This window comes from Alexandromys fortis, unplaced genomic scaffold, assembly GCF_014885135.2.
Source record: "Alexandromys fortis isolate MF-2015 unplaced genomic scaffold, M_Fortis_MF-2015_v1.1 scaffold_13, whole genome shotgun sequence".
NCBI lineage: Eukaryota > Metazoa > Chordata > Mammalia > Rodentia > Cricetidae > Alexandromys > Alexandromys fortis.
Genome location: NW_026067908.1, coordinates 6,749,732 through 6,772,692, shown reverse-complemented (window position 1 = coordinate 6,772,692; position 22,961 = coordinate 6,749,732).

Genomic DNA, 22,961 nt, shown 5'->3' with positions numbered 1-22,961 from the left:
TCTCCTTCTTATTTAGCTTCTCTAAGAACCCGAATTATAGGTTCAATGTCCTTTATTTATGGCTAGAAACCAAATATGAGTGAGAACATCCCATGTTCCTCTTTTTGGGTCTGGCTTACCTCACTCAGGATGGTGTTTTCTATTTCCATCCATTTGCCTGCAAACTTCAAGAAGTCCTTGTTTTTTACTGCTGAGTAGTACTAACAATGGCAATGGGTTTTTGATTCTACTGGACCTATTGGTTTCATGGGAGCCTAGGCAGTTTCGTGGATGCTCACCTTACTAGACCTGGATGGAGGTGGGTGGTCCTTAGACTTCCCACAGGGCAGAGAACCCTGATTGCTTTTTGGGCTGACGAGGGAGGGGGACTTGATTGGGAGAGGGGGAGGGAAAGGGGAGGCGGCGGTGGGGAAGAGACAGAAATCTTTAATAAATAAATAAATTAATTAAAAAAAAAGAGGCAGGCAGCAGAGGGAACAGGCTTTGTTTTCAGCGTTTGCATCATTTTCTTAACTAGGAATACTCAATCAGCCAATAGGCAAATTGACAAACATAGATGGACAATTGAGAAAATCGTAGAGTAGTGGTATAACAAGCTGAAAAGATTCCAGGATTTGGTTTACGAAGTGTGCCCACACGTGTGTGCATGTGCGTGCATGTGTGTGTGTACGTGTGTGTGCGTGTGTACGCATTTGTGTGTGTGTGCGTGTATGCACACTTGTGTGTATGGGCTGTATGTGTATGTGCATTCTCGTGTGTCAGTACAGATGCACACAGGCCGTGGTGTGCATGTGGAGGTCAGAGAACGAACTCGAGTGTCATCCTTTCCTGTCACCTTGCTTGAGATGGTGTCTCTGCTGCACATCCCAGGCTATATGGCCCCAAAGCTTCCAGGAATTGTTGTCTCTGCATTTCATTATTCTGGCATAATTCTGGGATTACCAATGTTCCTGCTACGTGTCTGGCTTTTCTATGAGTTCTGGGGTTTCAAACTCAGGTCCTCATTCCTGTCTAAGTGTCTGTACCTCTGAGCCATTTCCTCAGCCCCAGTTCCAGGATGTATATCCAAAGGGATCGGAGCTCAAATCCTAGGCTCTGTCTGTGGCCATCCTGTTTCTCAAGGTGCCATAAAATATGAGTCTGTAAAAGAAAGGGGCACTGTTGAAAGAGGCAAGAGCCCGAAGAACATGGCTCCGAGAACAGCACCACTCTTCTGGTCTATTCACAGCGGGGGAATTCAATCCCCATGGAGAAGATGAAAGGTATTGAGGCCAGGGCAGAGTTTATGTGGTGGCTCAGTTTCAGGTGCTGTAGACTAGGGACATCATTTTTGGTGGTTCCAATGAGTCTTCTCTTGTCAGGGGTGCCCACCTGAGACAGTTGCTTCCTTCTTTCCTTGGGGGACCTGGTTGGGCCAACGGCAGACATGGTGGGAAATCTGCCAGAATGAGCTGTTCCCACACTTCAAGAAGGCCCATTTCTTCCTTTCATTTTGAAATTAAAAAAAAAAAAAACAGGTTGTATTTTATGTGTATGAATGTTTTGTCTACAGGTATGTATGTGCACAGCATGCATGCCTGGTGCCCACTGAGGCCAGAAGGAGGCATTGAGAAGGCACGCTATAAAAAGCTTAGGCATTTTATAATAAAACAGTGGTGGCTCTTTCCAGTCTACAGCTCTCTGCAAGATCAAAGAGCCTTCCCCTGGAACTAGCGCCATAGCCACGCTCTGGTCACCTCTTTGGTGGGAGGGCTATGCAGTGATTTCATCTTGAGCTGGCTCCAGGCAGGTGCTCTGTCTAATTGAAACATTTCTAGGCCTCCAGTCCCAGGTCTACAGCCTGCGCGGGGACATCTCTCTAAAGTGCCTGACTAGCAGTAGATCTCATAGAAATGGAGTTACACTTTGCTGTGAGTCAGTACATAGGTGCTGGGGAACTATTCTTGCTCCTCTGCAAGAGCAACAAATGACCTTAATTACTGAACAAACTCTCTACTTCCAAGGCCCATTCCTTCTACATGCTCACAGTGATTTGTGCTTCATGCAGGAGCTGCCGTAGCAACTGCCAATCAAGTCTTTGCAATCACAAGGATGGCAGAGCTACCTCCTTTGTAAAGAAATGGTCATTGAAGTTCTGCCCCTGCCTCCATCCTTAAAAGAAGCTTGAAGTGAGACTGGGCTCAAGGAGGCTGCCCCCCACTGCATGAATCTGCATACTGTAGCCCTCCTGCCCTCCGTTAGGTGCTTCAAAGTCCACTCAAGGGTAACACTGGCACAGAAGCAGGCATCTCTCTTTGGAGCATCCTTATCCCCGAGCGCTAGGAGCAAGTGAAGTTCAAGGTAGAGTGAGATGAACCATTGCACTTTGGGGAATTGACTTTTTAGGCTGACATCTTGACCCAACAAAAACCAGGCTTCTGCCGACACTCACTAGAACCCATTTGTACTCAGTCATGGTCAGCTACCATATGTCTGTGGATTGGACGAAACAGAGTAAGATGCACCTGGCCAGCATTTCCTGGTGGAGAAAGGCAAGGAGCTGTATACACTCCAGAGTCAAGCCAAATGTTATCTCTCAGTTTTACAAATAAAGGTACTGATAAACGAATTTCACATAGCTTCATTTAGGTCTGCTGAAGACAGCTATAGTAGTGTCCACTTAAAAGATCAGCACTTGGAAGGCTCAGGCTGTGAGTTCCCGATCCGTCTGGTACACAGATGGACTGTATCACAAAACAAACAAATTAGCCAATGAATAAATAAATAAATAAATAAATAAATAAATAAACCACAAAAAATCTTAGTATCGCATTGCATGGTCAAGTGATTGCCTGTGTTTACTTTGTGCATTATGAGCTACGCACAAGTGGCTAACCCTGAACAGTGAGGCATTCATCAACCACGGAATAAACATTCGGCGTTGTGTGGCCATCTCAGTTCCACACACAAGCCAATCCCGTCAACATGTAGCACATGGTGAAAATTCTCTTCAACTTACCCATTGTCCTTGACTCCACTTCCCTAAGTGTTTCAGTTCTGCAAGCTGAGGCATTTTGTCATAAAAGAGTGGTGGCTCTTTCCAGTCTACAGCTCTCTGCGAGATCAAAGAGCCTTCCCTCAGAAGGAGCGCCACAGCCACACTCTGGTCACCACTTCGGTGGGAGGGCTATGAAGTGATTTCATTTTGAGTTAACTCCAGGCAGGTGCTCTGCCTAATTGAAACATTTCTAGTCCTTCAGTCCCAGGCCTGCAGCCTGTGCGGGGACATCTCTCTAAACTGCCCCAAGAAGGGTAGTTTATGAATCTGACAAGGAAACGGAATTTAGGGGGATACACTTCCAAGTGTCTTGATGCCTGGTGTCAGAACACTCTTAGGAAGATGTTGACTTTTGCTTTTTTGATTCTGCCTTCCTGCTTTCATGTGCTCAGGTTTCCACAGCCCATGGCCGTGAGCTCCTCCACTCTTGTGATTTATTTCTGCCGGGCTCAGTTAGGACGACCAGCTGGGGAAAGCATTTGTGAAGGACTGGATGGATTCTTGGGACACGAGGTGTCGTAAGACTTATAAGAAGTTTATGGACCTCCGTGGAAATCGGACTCATTTTTCTTATCGCCCATATAAAGGGTTTAAGGCAAACAGATGAATCATACAGAGGTGCTTATCTGGTGGATAGGAGACATCTGGACTATAGACACAGTAAGTAAATATTAGCTAGTGAGGGCTGGGGGATGGGAGGCTTCAACTGATCTGGAAAGATTTGGGAAGACAAATGTTGAGGTTACCTTATCTTTACAATTGAGTTGTGCCAACTCAATAAATACTTAAGTATTACTCTTTGATGAGAAATTCCAAAAAACTTTAATCTAAAATAATATACATTTTGATTTTATTTTTTTTGCAGGATTGAAGATCAAACCCAGAAGCTTATACTCGCTAGGCAAGCACTCTACCACTGAGCCACAGCCTCCAGTCCAACTAAACCTTTTTGCACACCCAACCTTTATATTCCCCAGAGTTTCTTGTGTAGTAAGAATGCCAAGTCCCTTGTCAAGGAGAAATGGTTTCATGGACTTTACATAGATGGGTTGATTCTAGACTGTATGAAAGAATCTGAGAGAAGATGTTTGCTTGACAATGTTTTTAGAGAAGCAAGCTTCCATTGATCCTGGAGCTAATCAACAGGAACATAGAAAATAATGAGGTGTAAGACGAGGTTGGGGTATGGGGAGCAATCTTGCAACTTAGTTAAAAGCTCCATGCTTGAAAACAGTCTGCCTCCGGGTCAGAAAGTACTTTCATCTCCGTTTTTTAGAGCCCTGAGTCTCCTTCGTTTTCACGGCCATTTGTTCCAGCTTCAGTGATGGTCAGGATGCCCCCAGTGGACCAGAAACTCCAAATCATGAGGCTCAGGTTACCTCTGCTTGTAAAACTATCTCTGTGCCTCCCCTGGCGCTCTGCTTGGGTTTTGACTTCTACTGAGTACTTCTTCAGATTTCCCGTAGTCCCTGGGATGCAAGGGTAGAAAAGCCCAGGCCAGGAAGAAGGTTTCCATGAAAAGCTTAAGTTTAATCAGCAAATCTAAATTCTTTCTGTAAAGTGAGAAAATGATCAAGTGACCATTTTGAGGACTGAATTTTTTAGGTATTTCCAGAGAAACCAGAGAAAGTGATAGATGATTGATAGATAGATAGATAGATAGATAGATAGATAGATAGATAGATGACAGATAGATGATAGATAGATGATAGAAAGATAGATAGATAGATAGATAGATAGATAGATAGATAGATAGATAGATAGATAGAAGATACACAAATAGTGGTTAGAGTAATTGATAGATTGATATGTATAAATGATAAACTTAGTGCATTGAATTGGCTCACATATCATAGAGACTAAAAATTAAGACTCAAGATGTGCAGTTGACAAATGGGAACACAGGAAAACTGATAGGCTGCAAAGCTCTGAGAACCAAGAACTGAGAGTACAACTTCTAGCCTAGAGCAATAGACTTATGTAAACAGAGACAGTACTTTTGTTTTCCAGCCACCCAGACCTGAATAATCACACAGAAACTATATTAATTACAACACTGGTTGATGACTCAGGCATATTTCCAGTTAGCCCTTACATCTTAAATTAATCCATTTCTAATCACCGGTTTATCTCCATGAGGCTGTGGCTTACCAGTAAGGTTCTGGCATCTCTCTCCTTTGGCAGTTACATGGAGTCTACCTGACTCTGCCTTAATTCTCCCTGCATTCAGTTTAGTTTCCCCATCTACCTATATTCTGCCCTGTCATAGGCCAAAGTAGCTTCTTTATTAACCAGCAGTAATAAAACATAGTCATAGAATACAGAGGAAATCCCACATCAAATTCAGATCTAAATGAATGAGATTTCCAGCTCAATCATTAAGAAGTTTCCTGAACTCTTAATGGAGTCAACATTTTCTTCTATTCAAACCATTAAGTAATTGGATGGGAGAGGGCATTCTGTAACTCTGCCTACCAACCTAATAAAACGTCAGTCTTAGACAAAACCCCATCTAAGACACAACCAAAATGATCTAACCACAAATGTATACTCCATGACTAAGGCAAGTTGATACATAAGGTTAGCTTTCATATGACTTATTTTGAGTGTTTATAAAGCAACTCTACACAATAAAGTTCTTATTGATGAGGTGGAGAGTTGGATGAGAAGGCAACCTTTGCCTTTTCTTCTGCAGTAAGTTTACAGTAATGAATCCTTAACGTTGGTTGTGAAATCGTTTTAGTTGTTTTGACATTAAAAATTAATTGTTCCAGGGCTGGCGATGTAGCCCAATGAGTAGCTTGCTTGCCTTGCAAGCATGAGGCTCTAGGTTCAATGCTCAACACTAAACAAACTGCACCGTGACTACTGATACCTGTAATTCAAGCAGGAGATTCAGAAATCCAAGAGCCTATGCTACATTGTGAATTTGATGCTAGCCTGGGCTACAAGAGAACCTCATTTCTAAGTGAAAAAAGAAAATTGTTAGCAGAGTACAGAAAGCCTAAATATTCAAAGATAGAACCCAGGGTTTGGACTGGGAACATTGATGACTGTAAGGTACACAGGATCTGAAGACAGGAAGCAGATCTTAAGAACAGTGTGACAGCCACAGGTATAGTACCAGTGTCAGGATAAGGAAGATGGACATTGACTTCTCACACTGCACAGGCTGTACAAACGAACAAAAGCCTCAAGCGCCGGGCCCTATATGCAGCTACTCAGTCATGTCTGCTTCTGCCCAGCCATCAAATTAGTCTACGGAGCTAATTCAGGAAATCCATCCAAGAACCCCCTCTCTCTTGCTCGGCTACCAAAGTCAAGTAACTGGCTCATTGAGACTTCAAGGATCCACTCTCATTCTCCAGTTATCCTAGCCGTAACAAAGACAAGATCATAACACCAACGCTTACCTATAAGGTCCCTCTATAGCTTTGGGCTTCCTGTTTAAGTTAGTCAGGAGGGAAGTCAGTCCTCCTGCATTGGCTCAGCAGATACCAAATATTGTGAGACCATTCAATGCCAGGAAAATGCTACATTTTTAAATGTGGGGTCCACGCTGCCCCCTCACCTCCCTCCTCCCATTGGCTAGCAGTTGTCAGATCATGTTGCTCTGCCTCGGAGGATCTCAGGAGAAGAAATTTCTTACAGGTGATTAAACACAAGTTACCTGAATGAAGTCAGGAGAACTGAGCCAACATCCACACACAGTAAATGCATTTGGCAGCTTCCTATTGTCCAAGGCTATGCAGCCACCTCCTCCCCTCAGAAAACTATAAATATAGCTGGTGCTACTGGAATGATTTTTCTCTCACTCTTCAAATTTATAGTCCCTTGGGGTATGAAGGAAAATATTTTTTTCTAACCGAGAAAGTTAGCCTACCTGGAGAAGGAAGGTAGCTCTCCCAAAGCAGAAGTTCAAGGTGAGCAGAAGTCAGTCTGGTTTCAAGAACAGAAACTGGCTCATAACACAACCCATTTCAGTGGGTTTACAAATTAGTTTGCCCATACCGAACTCCCATTCTGGTGCATAAGTTGCCATTTCTAATAAATGGAAACAAGGTCGAAAAGATTGGCTGGGGTGGGGGATCCTGATTTGGGATCCATTGCATAGGGAGCTTAGAACCTGCCACTGCCACACACACAAGTAGAAACAAGAGGAACAAACTGGGCAGCAGCCTGGCCTTGCCATATCCATCATAACCAACCTAGGGTTACCTGACAAACACCTTCCCAACAAGAAAACCATGCGAGCACTTACAGAGAGCAACAGTATAGCAGGGTAAAAACCCATTAGCAGAAAACCTCACTGGGCCCAGCACTAAGGTAAAAAAGCTGTACTGTGGCCTACGACATTGGGACTTTGTCAGAAGGTAAACAACTTGAAGAGAAGTGGCTCAGTTCCCACCCATTGCGGCCTCTGTGTGTCATCCTGGTAGAAGGAGAAGCCCAACAGTGTGAGGAACACAGCCCAGGGGCAGAGGCCAAGCAAGAACTAAAGTGTCATAAAGGACTAAGAATAGCCTTTCCTTAAGAAACGGTGCGAGCAAGAAGAGAGTATGGAATTCCAGGTATTGAGAGGAAATAAGCAAACCTACCTGCCCAGCTTACCCTACCTCAGATCTGTCCTGAGAAAGAAGGCTTGGTGGACAAGGGTGCTCACCACCAAGCCTGGCAACCTTGAGTTCAATTCCCAGGACCCATGTGGTAGAAAGAGAGAACCTACTCCTATAAGTTGTAGTCTGACTTCCACATGTGTATCATGGCATGCATACATGTATGTAAACACACATACACTCACACACACACACAAACTCACACACTCACACCCATGCAAGCACACACACTGGATAGATGTCATCAAAAGTTTTAAACGTCAGTGCTCTAAACCTGCCTAGTAAAAGCCAGTCTGGCAAAGCAGAGCAAAAAAACAAGAACCAACTCTCGACTTCAAACCCACTTTAAATGTATATAGACAGATTGGAGACAGAGATGGAGAAAGATAAGTCACAGCAACACAAGCAACTTATGTCCAGGTTTGTCCCTAGACTCTCCGTTTCTGTTAAGTGCAATGTGGCCAGGCCTGTCTCAGTTACTGGGAAACTTGAGAAGTCCTACAGAATGGAGCTTGCCAAGGGTTGTTAGAAACCCACGGTCACTACCCACTGTTTAGCAGGCCAAACAACTCTTTGAAAGATATCCATTCTCTCCCATGGAAAACTTGATTGCCTATGTTTTCATTTTAATATATACAAAGTTAATTCTGTCTCTGTCTCTTTGTGTGTGTGTGTGTGTGTGTGTGTTCTATCTGATCATGCTGGGCTGCTACCTGCTTCGGTATTATAGGAAATGATAGTTTAAAGCTATTTTATAAACTTGAAATGTTTACTCACGAGCATGATGCTTAATAAAAAAAATGTAATTTGGAGTTAACAGCGAGGCCAAACCCTGACAGTGATATTCAATCATGCTAGATTGGTTTAAGGTTTGTATAAGTGTCAGCCACGGAGAGTTGGATCTCGTGTCTGCCTTCTGGTTGGCACATTTTAGAACACCTATGTTAAAAGAGGCAGACAGTTGGGTTAATAGCTGTTGTTTATACTTCACTCATTTTTATTAGTTTCTCTTCTTTTTTGTCTCATTTTGTCTTTCTGCCTCCACTGGTTTCCACTGAGCATTATCTGTGTTTACAGTTTCTCCCCCTATTATAGCAATCACATTTTGTTTCCCCTTTTTTATTTTGGCTATGTGAATTTCTAAAACTTTGCTTTTGATTGATTGGCGAGGCATCCTCTCTTAGGGCCATTATTTGGGTGAGTCTTATTCAAATACCAGTAACAAGGCGGGACTGGAGAGTGGGGTGCTATGCAAATGCGTGATAAATGATGCCAGGGAAGAGCAGATAGCCCATGAAACCTGGGAAGCCGTAGTGGCTTGAATGCTAGGAGAATAGCTCCTTTACTAGGGGTCAAGGTCTTCCCTCCTGGGGAAGGAAAGAGGATATTTACATGAAGTGTGATGGACTCGCTCTTAAAGCTCTAATCCTATTTGCACCTTGAGTTTTTGGCTCACCAGCGGGAAGGATGGAAGATATTACCCACTGTTTTTATGCTCAGAAGGCAGATTATTGCAGGAGACCAAATTCTTGAAACTCCCCAAATGGAAATGAAAGCCCTCCCCCCACAGGATATGAGGCATTGTCTGACGTGAAGTTCAGGTAAACACGGACAGGGCAGCTGACTAATCAGTTGCTCTCATGCAAATTGTTCCCCCAGGACCTACAGCGATAGCAACCCGTGCTCTTCTGGTGTTCTTCTGGTTCTGGGAAGCGAGGACCGTGAAGGTTTCTCAGCTATTTATGCCACAATAGAAATCCCAGTCAAAGCCTTCAAGCACAAAGGATGATGGAAACCAGCCGCCCTCACCTAAGGAACTTAACTTAGGTTTGATCAGTGATGAGATTATCTTAAACTTAGTGGGACAGACACACACATGTTTATTTAGTCTTTTCTGAATACGAAGACATAAAAAAGGGAACAGAGAAAAGTATTGAGTAGTCATAACAAAGTCTTTACATAGAAATACGGAGCCTTGAGAACACAAAGCAAGGAGACTGCACGAGAACCTTCCACATGTCTAGAACAATAAGCACACATCCACAATTTCCCTTCCCATACAGGCTGGGCTATACAAATCTAGGTCTTGAGAAACAAATCCCTGCCCCCCACCCCCAATCAGGGAAATGATTTCCCTGGGGTGTGAAATATTGGAGGCCATTTTTATCTTCCTAATATAGAGACTCCTAACTGAATAGCAACAGCCCAGAAAGAAACAAATTAACAGTGAAAGTTGTCATGTTCACCCACCAAGCCCAACCCAGCTGCTTTCTAAGGTCAAACAGTCCCGTGTGCCCTTTGTTAGCAACATACCCACTCAACAGACAGGCACGGTGAAATATAAAGAGGTATAGCCTGGCGTGGTGGCGCACGCCTTTAATTCCAGCACTTGGGAGGCAGAGGCAGGCGGATCTCTGTGAGTTCCAGGCCAGACTGGTCTACAGAGCAAGTTCTAGGATAGCCAGGGCTGTTACACAGAGAAACTCTGTTTTGAAAAAAAAAAGAAAGAAAGAAAGAAAAGAAAAGAAAAGAAAAAGAAAAAGAAAGAACTAGAAATACAAAAAAATATAAAGGAGCAAATCTATGCATTGATGAGACCTAAACCTCCATCACCTGCTGCCTGAGTCTTTGACTACCATCTGCTCTTACACATCAGAGGCATCTTGATCTCTAGAAGTAGCAAAGTCATGTAACTGTGTCACGAGTTACATTGTTTCTCCTTGCATAGTTTGACCAAAGGGTGATCACAGGAATCTGTCAGCAGCTGTGTGCCACCATTAAGGTGGCCTTTTGAGCCTTCCATTGTGACCCTCAGAATCATCAGCTCCACAGTAGCAGGAGGTAGTAAAAGGAAACTCCCAGCAGGCACAAGCTGCCCACCACTCCCAGGGGGTTGTGAAACTCATAGAGTAGTTTTATTTGTCAAAATTAGCAGGGTTGCAGGGGGGGGGGGAAAGAGATAACTACTGCTTAGTGGGCAAGCACTCCAGAGCGTTCAGTCTCAGAAATTATTGACGACCAGGGCAGGACATAATTTGCCCAGAGGTAAAAAAATAGTCTTTTCAAATCTGAGTTTGGAACTTAATCACATTAATTACTAGTGTGTTTTCTCAAGAATACATCATCTTTGAGCATGTGGACTTCTGGCAAAATTTTGAAAAATAAATTATATTTAGTCAAAAAATTTCAATGCAATGTTGCTTGGATTATTATGGTCATTTCAACGCACTTGTATTGGCTTGCACTTCGAGTTGCTATTTGTGGCATTTCTACTTGTAGGTACAGACATCTGACGACTTCATTTTGTCTTCTGGTGTGACTGTGCCTGAGTAATAAAATACACAGGCAATTTACACTTTTGTCAAATGCTAATCTGCTCATGTTGGGATCAGAAGCACTGAGAGAGCAGGACTTAGAACGCTTCTTTGAAAAAGAGAAACAATACAAAATTCTTTCTAAGACTGTCCCAATGCCCTGTCAATGTCTTCAAATATAGAACACCAGTGAGCCTGCTCAGAACAACACACTGGTCATTTTTATAATATTGCAGTTCAAACACCTAGAAGCCAGCTCTGGCCGCTAAAAGCCACCAGTTTCACTTGGTGCACCTTTGTACTATATCAGAAGTGCTGGACAGAATTACAGAAAATACAGATCTTTTACCCTATCCCCCTTCCTGCTTTTATTCAATTATTATTTTACTTTTATCTTAAGTCATTTTGACTCTAGAGTTTATACTACTTTTGCTCCATGTTACCCATGGCCACCAGTGGTAAAATAGTTGGCTTTAATCAACCTAAAATGTCTTTCCATACCTGGTTTCATTTTGTGTTGTTGCTATTTACAGTGGTTTCCTCTCTCCTCTCTCAGAGGTACTGAAGAATGAGCCTTCAAGTGAGGGCCACTCACTAAGAACATGGCCAAGTTAATCCAGACACACAACTTGTAACCCAGAACCACAAAATGAAACAACAAAACAAAAAACCAAAGGCAATACAACATCACTCACCTGAAATCATTCGATGAAAACAGTATTACTCCCATATCAACAGCTGATCAGGATGCACACAAAAATAAGAGTCACGTATCAATTTACCTAATAAGCATAGACACAAAAGTTTAGAATGTTTACTGGTCAAATCCAGCCATACACAAGGCTGTATACCACGAACAAGTTGGTTTCATTCTAGCAATATAATGATAGTTCAACCTGTATAAATTGTTAAATGTCCAATGCCTAAATGGACTCAGGAATAAAAATCACATGACTATCCCAGTAGGTTAGGAAAAAAAAAAAAGCCTTATTGAAGGTCAACACTGGAAACCCTGAAAAATTTAGAGAGAGAAGAAACATACTTTTACATAATGATATTATGCTGGCTGGTTTTGTGCGTCAGCTTGACACAAGCTAGAGTAATCAGAGGGAAGAGCCTCAGTTGAGGGAAAGCCTCCATGATATCCAGCTGTAAGACATTTTGTCAATTAGTGATCAGGGAGCGAGGGACCGGCCCATGGTGAGCGGGTGCCATCCCTGGGCTGGTGGTCCTGGGGTTCCTTAAGAAAGCAAGCTGAGCAAGCTGGGGGAAGCAAGCAAAAAAACAGGACCCTCCATGGCCTCTGCATCAGCTCCTGCCTTCAGCATCCTGCCCTGTTTGAATTCCTGTCCTGACTTTCTTCAGTGATGAACAGCAATGTGGGAGTGTTTTCTTTCCAACTTGCTTTTTGGTCATGGTATCTCATTGCAGCAATAGAAACCCTAACTAAGAAGGCTACATAACAGCAAGCCTACAGGCTATATTTTACTAAATATAACTGAAACATGAGACAAGGTTGTCTGCTTGCTCCATTCTCATTTTTAATATAGTATTTAAATATTTAGCTAGAGTAATATATTAAGAAAAATTAATGAAAAGAATGTAAATAAGAAAGAATTCAAATTATCCTTATTTCGAGATTATATGTGCTTATATTTTAAAAGTCCCTAGGCATATTCAAAAAATGGGTCTGTGATGTGAACAGAGAATTCCCAAAAGAAAGAAAAAAGAAATACCTAAGAAATATCTCAAAATATATTCAGCATCTCTAGCAATTAGGGAAATGCAAAACAAAACAACGTTGAAACTTTGTCTTACCCAGGTCATAATAGCAAAGACCAACAAAACCCACTCAACAAGAGTGAAATTATGCTTGATCCTGGAAGCCTACCCAACCACCTAGATTTAGAGGCATTTCAGATCTTGGAGGAGAACCTATAAGCACCATTTTACTTAACTAATAGAATCTCTAACTGTATTCTAAACACAGATAAGTATAACCTTCACCCTTCCTCAAGGAAAATTTTCTCTGCAACAGATGAAGACCGTTACAGAAAATCACAACCAACCAAAATGCAGAGCTGTGGATCCTAGTCCCAGTGTATACACCAACAACATAAACTTCTACACCTAAGGCTCAGGGAACGTTGTGGAAAGAGGAGGCAGATAAATCTAGGTGCCAGAAGATCAGGGAATCTGCTGTGAGATTATGTGTGTCTCCCAGGAATGTCAAAAGCTAAACCCACGAATTATCACCAACATGACTGCCCAAACATGAGCTGAGCCAGGATGACGCCAATGGGCACACCAAAGTGGGCAGGGAAAAGTCCATGAGGCCTCCACCCTACACAAGGAATCACAGGAAACGAAGGCATGACGAGAGTGGGAGGAGCAGTCTTTCCTGGGGAAGAGCACACCAATTAATTATCCAATAGCACATGGTCAGCCTTGAAAAACATATGTTATGGACAAGTAACATTACACAGACTGAGCAATTATATTTAGAAATGATTTATAGACACATATATGCACACACATAAAAAAGAAGTCATGGGTTTAAAAGTGAGCAAGGAGGGGCATATAGAAGAGTTCAGAAGAGGAAATGGAAGGGAGAAATGAAACAATTATATTATAATCTAAAAATAAATGAAAAAATGAGGCCTTAAGTGAAATAATATTTAAAAAAAAAAAACTCCCTAAAATTCCACCAGAAAACTCAGCTTTGAAAAAGAAAAGCCTGCCATTTGTAATCCTTGTGTAAATGTAGAAACCATAAAGCTGTGGGATGAGAGGGGTCCCTGCAAACTCTATGGTCAACAGGGAGATGACCTGTGAGAGGCAGGAAGGAAAACTCAGTTCAGCCTGACTTAGCACTGGTTTAGACTTCTGGAGTCTGACATTGGGTGGTTTATTGTTAACATATTTAAGCACAGTGTAATTTAGAAAAAAAGTTTTCCTGGTATACAAGGAGGCACAATTACACTGAAACTTATCTCAAAGTACCTGTCATTTCTACCATAAAGATGGGTTCTAGAGATAGGCTACATGTATCAGCTTAAGGGCCTAGGAAGGATCTGGTGTGGCCTCAACAATACAGATAGCTAGCCACCTCTGGTCCTGGTTATGGGAGCTTGAGGGAGACACTGGCTCTACAGATAATATAAGGGCCATCTAAATTCTTAAATATCTGTGCTTCTGGTTGTAGGAACTTGATAAGGCCAGGCCCTTCAGAAAGCTCTGGTCAGCGTGCTATTAATCACCTCCAATGCCCAGCCTTCTGCGCGGAAAAACAAGCTATGCTTCTTTTCCTTTGAAAAGACAACCATACATGCTTCAACTTCCTGGTTTCCCTGGTGGTCTGTGGATGCAAGAACCTCTGCGCTCCCACCATAAAGCTAAGTAAAATAAGCCAAGTACAAAAAGCAAAACAGCCAATATTCTCACTTATATAGGCTCTTATAGACTCTTTGTCTCATGGAGCTAGAGAATATCAATGCTTGCCACAAGCTGAGATGGGGGAAGGGGTAAACACGAGGTGGGGGAAGAGGAGATATTGACCAGGGCACAAAGTTTGATTTAGCCAGAGGAATGAGCCCTCCTTATCTGTTGAACAGTGCCATTGCTACAGTGGGCTACAGAACCAGCAGCAGGGCTAAGATTACAGTGTACATTTCAAAATTCTTACAATAGCGCATCTTAAATGTTATTAACACAGAAAAATGAGACTTATGAGAGGTGATGGACAAGTTCGTGAGCCTAACTGATCACTCTGTAACATATATGTGTATGCATGTTGAAATGCCACATCGTACATCATAAATATACATAACTAATATGCCAGCTAGAAATACAAATCTAAGAAATTGAAATTTTGTTGTTAAAAAAATAGCCAAAGAACCAATAGCAGTAAGTAATGAAGATAGAGACAACAATGACTGAAGTCTACATTATACAAGAGTACGCACTTTTTTAATGTTGCAAATATTGTTTATTCGTGATCTGTCATTTTTGACTGCAACTATAAATGCTGACCTCTGACAATTTACAGGAGTCTTCAGCAGTAAATCGGCTGATTCGCGAACAAATTAAGAACTTAAATGTCGCTTGAATGGAAAATATCAATTCTGCAACTTAGACTGTGTGAGCAGGAACACTTGCTGTATGCTCGTCAGTGTCATAATGAAACACGCCAGAAAAGGTGTGGGTACGGAAATACAAACAAAAGCTAGGCTTCTTCGTGCAACGGCATTTGGCTTTTTCTGTATTCTCTCCGTCTCATGTCCCACCCCCCCACTGAAAATAAGACTTGTATCGCACACCCCCTTTTCTATACTGGACTCAGTTTATAAACCACTCCACAGGAGAGATCTGCCTCGCTGTGTGCAAAGCCCAGGGCAGAGCAGCTACGCCTTGTCTTTTCACTGGGCAGGGTTGTTTCCGCCTCACTCACAGGCAAGGGTGGACGTTCTGCCAGGCCTCCATCTCCTTTCTGGAGTCGAGGGAGAGTTCTGAGCAACACTGCGACCCGGATCTGACTTCACCATGGCCACAGATGACCTAAACAACAGGAGGGCGTTACATAAATCCAAAAGCACTGGAAACTTTACCCTGCCTCTGGGGGTGAACTAGACCAGATGAGGAGAGAAATACGGGCACTCTGTCCTTCACCAGAGTCAGTGGGTCGGGACACCTTTCCTGGGGACTGTCCTGTGATGACAAAACCGGTTTTAAATTCTAGGAACGGTGACCAGGTTTGTAATGCCTTACCTTTTATTTTTCCTTCTTTTTCATTCCACTCTTGTTTCCTTGGGATTGGGTATCGTGTGAGTGTGTGGTCTCAAAAATGATATTTTGGTAACGTTCAGTTCTCACACTTGAAAGTCATTGCCTCCTAAATTCCCAAAGCAGCCTGCACAACCCAGAACCCGGCACAGGATAACTCCTCAGTTACACATCCTGCAATTGCTCTGAAGTCTCCAGCGTAGAGATTCCCCATGTTCTAGAACTTTCGGTGGACCCGCATCTGACTTTCCTCCTCCCGTTGGAAACAGGCCTAAGACTGTTTTGCTCAAAATTTCTGCTCTCCTTGATTTTAGCAATAAGATACTCTCTGAAAATGAGACACCAATGAGATTATGTAAGTTAAGATGCTGTCTTCCCAAGCTTGCTGATTCATTCCCAGAACAATCTGAGAGAGCGCCTGGTGAGCTGGCCAAGCCTCCTTGTGAATTTCCTCAGGCAATGACTGTGAAACCACCTAAACTACAGGATGCTTATCTTTTAGCAAAGGACAATATCTGCTCTGCCCACACCTAATTAAGAGGCCCGGTTTCATTACAACACTGTGTGACTTGGCTGCTCTCCCAGCCCCTTCTTCTTGGAGCAGGCAGAGAAGGAACGTCCAAGGATGTTCTTTGTTTTATCTCTCACGCTCCCACGAAATGGCAGCAGGGCAAAGCAGCTGCCAGTGCTTGAAATGATGGCTGTTCGATTTAGTGTTTGATAAGTTAGAAAACACTGCACAGAAGGCGCACGACGGGGGCCACATCACACATAAACCATCCCTGTGTGCACTGGGGGACATGCGTTGTCTATGTGGACCTTACGAATTGCATTTTCTTTTCCCAGCATAAACAGCAACCCTGCCAAAACATCATAGTGTTTACAAAATCTGATGCAACCCATCTGGGGAAGAGGCTTTTCTGTGTTTAGGCTGATAAAATGCAAAACAGTTGGTGAAGACTTAACAACATCCATGGGTCCTGATTTGGAGAGCGTGTCTGTCATGTTCTCTCTAGGTGATGCGATGACAGTTTTTGTAGAGGTCTGTGGGGCTTGACAAACTCTGCTGGATAGACAACCAAGCCTGCGTGTAAAGCTCAGGCCATATGCTTTTCCCATGCATATGACCTCACCAGCGACTTATGACCAAACTAAGGTCAGATACTCTTGAGATATGAGGCATGCAAAGCACCTAGGCTCTTCTCTGTGTTATGTTCTATCCTTTGGCGTAGCATTAATAGGAACAGAATAATCCCAAGCAGCTTAACTGAGGGGTCTTCCTGCCACTGGAGGCTGATTCTTATTTCCCTCGTAAGCCAAAAAAACAATGATCTGGATGCTTTAGGAATGGCAACCTCTCTGAGACATGGTGCCCTACTTTGGTTTTCCCCACATATCAATTAATTTTTTTATTCCTGTGATAGACTACTATGACCAACAGTAATGGAGAGGCAAAAGTGTTTATTTTATCTTATGTTTCAAAGAGATAAGAGTTCATCAGGACAGGGAGGCAGGGAGCAAGTAGTAAGAGCCCGAAGTGGAGAGATTACATATACCACTACTGCTTATGAACGAATGTGAAGCTATATGGCTTCATTCTGAATACCCGTTCTAATGGTGTAGAAGTTCACTGAGTTGTGTAGACTTTGAATCTACTTAATTTGGAGGTGTAATTTTTAATTTATTTGCAATTTATAGATCTTTTTTAAAAAATTAAAGAGTAAATAAAATAAAAGTGGCTTTTGCCCATGGTCAAGGCTCCATAAGGGATAATTGGATATGGATAGAGATATATGTGGTTGCCATAAATTGCAAAGATATTGCTGACAACAGTGAGTAGAGACAGGGACACGACTAAACATCCAGTGCCCCAGATGGCCTTCCTATAACCAAGAATTTTCTGGCCCAAAAGGTCAATGGTATGAGGATGTTCTCCAGGTTAATGCTGCAGGCCTGAGTCTGGTGCCTATTGACAGTGTGGTTCAAGGAGTCCAATGTCTACTTCCTGATCAGTCACCAAGAAAAGAGGCATACATGATCTATTTTCTAGCAATGGACTCTGATGTTTACTATGCATAATTTTAGGAGTACCTAAAAATGCAGATTCCTAAGCCATAAAAATCATAAAGATTCTGACTCAGCAATTCTGGAACAGGACCCAAGAATCTGTTTTTAAGGTGCTGCAAGGCACGTGAAGTGGGCAGACCTCACAAGCTACTTTCTATGCTAAAACAGTTTATAACATTTTAAGTACTAAATGTATGTAAATTGTCCCAAAATGTGAATTATTCTGACCACATTTTATTCATTTTAAATACCAACCACAATTCCCCTCCCTCCCTCCTCCTACTCCCCTCTTCCTCTCTCCAAGCCCACTCCCAATCTCCTCCTCAGGAAGGGTAAGGCTGCCCATGGAGAGTCAGCATTAAGTTGAGGCAGGACCAAACCCCTGCCATCTGCATCAAGGCTGAGAAAGGCATCCCACCATAGGGAATGGGCTCCAAAAAGTCACCTCATGCACCAGGGATAGACCCTGGTCCCTCTTCCAGGGGCCCTTCAAAGAGACCAAGCTACATAATTGTGGCCCACGTGCAGAGGGCCTAGCTCAGCCCCATGGAGGCTCCCCAGCTGTCAGTCTAGAGTCCATGAATCCCCATGCACTCGGGTCAGCTGTCTCTTTGAATTTCCCCATCATGATCTTGACTCCCCTCCCCCATTGCTCATAGGATCCCTTCTTCCTCTCTTCGACTGGACTACCAGAACTCGGCCTGCTCATAAGTGGATACTAGACATAAAGCAAAGGATAACCAGACTGCCATCCACAGCTCCAGAGAAGCCGGGTAACAAGGACCCTAAGAGGGGCGCATGGATTGCCCTGAGAACGGGAAGTAGAGGAAATGGGTAAACTGGGAACAGGGGGTGATAGAGGGGAGGAGACAGGGAATGAAAGCATGAGGGAATAGGATGGTCGAGTTGGGGGATGGATGGATATTATGACCATTTATTTTTTATTTTTTTTATTTTTTTTATTATTATTTTTTTATGACCATTTTTTAAAGCTGATGTTATCAGTGGAAAAGCTCTGGCAGAGAAGTCAGAGTCATCCAGAATAACCATCAAGAGGCCAGGAAGCAGACAGAGGCAGATGTTATCAGCAGGGATATGGGAACATCTGGTGGCTACAAGAGACTTAATGTCCATCTCTGATAAATGGCCTCATGGCAAGGTAGGCTGGGGAACTTGTGTTGCTACACAGAAATCTTGGCTACAGCAGTCTATAAACTGCTGGGAATATGGTGCTTAGAAGAGCAAGATTGTTTGATTTATTTCCACATGCACAAAACATATTACTGATGTCAGCCGCGGTAAGGATATAACAAACATGTTTACTAGATGGAGTCATTGTGCAGAGGAGCCAATGTTCTAGTCCAACAGGTGGCTCAGTTTCCTAGTTTTGTAAGTTGGGGGGGTGGCACGTTTCATCTTAGAGAAGCCCCACAGCCCTCATGTGACAAGATAAGACAGAGTCAACAGCTTCGGCTGCACACACTCTGCACTGCGCCCACACACCCATTCCCCAGCTGAGTGTGAGCTGTCAGTGACTCAGACACACTGTTCCCCCAAATTGCCAACACCCAGGGGGTAGCCACCACATCTGGGAATGCTGTCCCTAGGAATGCATGGGAACTGAGGACTGACGTTCAGATACAAAAGGTAAGTCCTCTAGCCTGGGCGGGAAGACTCCAAGGTTCAATTTATGTTCCGTAGCTCAAGGACAATGCTGATATGACCTCATCTGAAACTATATCACATCTTCTTTGTCCAACGCTCTGGCCTGAGAAGCTTTCTTCCCTTCTTAAAGATTTCTCTTTAAAATGCTGCCTCGAGTCTGTTTAGGAAACCTGACCTGAGGTGCTTGGTACCAGGAGCGCAGGTTAAATCCACACATCCAGAGAGCCCATCAATCTTCCCATACACATAGCACACAGAAGCTGCTGCTCTGAAGGAAGAGATAAACCACTTCCTAAAGAAGCAGCTAACATGCAAGCATAAGCCTTACAAACAGTCAGGGACACCGTCCTTACGGATGCTGTGTTCATCTGCAACCAACAGCCACTATATGTCTTCAGTAGTCTAATATCTAAGGTTGAGGAAGCCAGAAAAATGAGTAGGGCTGCCCACCTCTCTGTCAACCCAAGGAACTACCTGGAAGTCTGAGATACTCTACAACATGACATTTTTAGGATCAGGAGTGTCCTGGCTCCCATGGGAAAAACTTCCACTAGGAAGCACATCAAACGTCCTTCTCATAGTAGCGCTACTATGGATCGCGCTGGGCTTCTGGAGCCCATGTGGCAGCAGGAAAAGGAGGGACTCACCCTTGGGTATAGGTTTTGGGGCTCCTGATAAAGCGCTAAAGGGATATATACTTGAAGCCTAGGTAATGGACTGTGGCATCTTTGGCTACTGCTGCTATCATTATCACTATGCGTGGTTAAATACAGCAACCGTTACCCAGCAAGGTTGTAGGAAGCAGGCAAGGCCCCAGACTCTTCCCGGAGGGCAGGTCATCATTCACACCCAGAGAACAGAAGTGTTTAGTCAGGGTGAATGTCAACATAAAGAAATGCAGCTCTCACCTCAAAGGGAATTAGAGAGTTTGTTTTGGAGCAAAAGTGAGTGCCCTTGTTCCAGGAACATAGATTTAGATTACCCCAAATACCATGGGCCAATGTTGTAACGGTTTTGTGAAGTTTTCATAACAAAAAAGTTTTTTATATCATAAATCAAGATGTTCGTAAATACATTGGTGGAAGAGTCAGGTGTGTGGAATACAGTAAGTACAGAACTGAGGAAAGCTCTGCTCTAGACACCAGAAATGATCCGACGATGTCCTTTACATCAAGGTGGTGGAAGTGCGGGGTCTTTCCCACATTCCGGAAGGATTTACCTAAGAGTCAGAAAGCGGTTAGGTCACAAATAGAAGTGGGTAATAAATGACCATTTAAGTGACTAATACTGTCCCCCCACAAAAAAACAATTTGGCTCTGGCCTGCAATGTTCCAACTTTTCACAGTCACTGAAGTTTAACAAAGCCTCGAATGGTTTTTTTTTTTTTTTTGGTTTTTCGAGACAGGGTTTCTCTGTACCTTTGGAGCCTGTCCTGGAACTAGCTCTGTAGACCAGGCTGGTCTCGAACTCACAGAGATCCGCCTGCCTCTGCCTCCCGAATGCTGGGATTAAAGGCGTGAGCCACCACCGCCCGGCTAGCCTTGAATGTTTAACCCAGGCACAGCTTTATTCTTGAACTTCAGTTAGAGGGAAGACTCTGCAGTGGGAGACAAAAGAGGAAGGTAATAAGGGTTTCTTCCTGCTTTGGAGTCAGCTGCAGCAGGGGAGGGTCTTGTTCACGCCACCTGTAGCTGTTCTATGCGTTTCCCCAGCAAGTGTGATGAAGCAGAAACTGGAGAACCTGTGCACGGAGTGTGTCCCGTGGCCACACTATGAAACCAAGCCCAACACATGGCCTTTCAGAGAGCACACTCAAACCAAATCTAAACCGTAGCTGCTGCCAGGAGGATGAGTTTGGCTTTCAGGTATTTTTGGACTCCTGGCTATGGACACTGGGCAGCAAATGTTTTCGTCGGGTAGAAAGGTCTGTGTTTCCAAGAGGACCTGGCTGGACAACACTCATCATCTACCTGTATTGCTTTCTATAAAATCTCCATTTCAGAGAACTTTCCCCCAATATACCAGCATTAATCTCTGCTTAGGACAGTGCCCCAGTGACCTATTTACCTCCCACTGACTATGTCTTATAGGCCTTCCTACTTGTCACACGGCCACACTATGGACCAAGTTCCCAACGTATGACTTTTCGAGGGACATACAGCAAATGTGCCCTTCTCAGGCCTCTGGATTCCTGTGAGATCATGTGATCACTTTCACTGCAATCAGTTCCTTTCTGTGTCTCTGCTACGTTAGAGCCCAGCTAAGGGAGACCCTACCCAGCAGCTGAACTGGTGAGACTACCTGATGTTGGAATTCCTTCCTCTTAATGTAAGCTGAATAACCATCATTCTTTAAAAGGTATCCAGCCTTGGAAAGTGTGCAAAAGCAACACACTATGGATGGAGACAGCAGCCAACACTACAAGAGAGAATGAGGTCAAAGCCCAATTCCCTTGCCCCAGGATGGACCATCCCTCTTAGAGCCTCATACTCCAGTGCTCGGCTGTACCAAAGGTGAAGATTTGACTTCACCTGACACCACCCCTCCACTGACCACCTTCCTGCCCCAGCAGATTTCTCCAACTTTTTACAGGTTTATTCTAAGTATTCCCTTGCAAGTCTCTTCCTAAGAATTCTCTCTCTGCTTCTGATTCAAAACCCAGCGGCAGAGCAGACATGCCGACAGAGACTGCGCTTTGCTCTTTCACAGATGTGGAAGAAGAATTGCCATTTTATTTGCCGAGTCCAGAAATTGAGACCTCAACAAATGAGTCACTCAAGAGCATTTAGAGAGAAGCAAAGCTGACCTTGACCGTGACCCAGATTCCAAAGGCCATTTTACTTTCCACTCTGGCCTTCTCACAGGGTACCGAGGGAGACTGTTGACTGCCCTGGACCCGCAGTGTTATCCTGCAGGATCTCACCACCTCTCATCTGTCCTGATCTGGCCAGGAAGGAAGCATAGGACAATCACTAGTGGTGGGGACTGGTCTGGAAGAGTCACAGTAAATAGTCATGTGATATCTACTTGTCCCAGAACTATCTACAGTTCTGATCTGTTTTCTCTTAGAATTAGGCCTACCAGCTTGGTGCTTGGCTATTTATAGTTATCTCAAATTTCCAAAGATGACATGAAATAGGTTTCATCATAAATACTGACCTTTTCCTTAGGAAGGGGTTTAGATCTATTTTACCAAAGCCATGGTTCACTTTCTAGTGATAGTTCTGCTGCTAGACAATGCACCATGTTTACTTGGATTTATTCGGTCTTTACCTTCAATTATTTTAAGGAGTAAGAAATATTCAGTGTATGAAGAACAAGGAGCTAGCACACAGTACTGTTTGGAAAGGTCATGACCCACTTGAAGGGAAGGAGCAATCCTGCAGTAAGCATGCGTGTGAATACTCACACCACAAATACAACTGCCAGGCAGGTTCAGGGAGTGAGTCTACTGTAGGCCTTCAGGCGAGAGAAACTGGG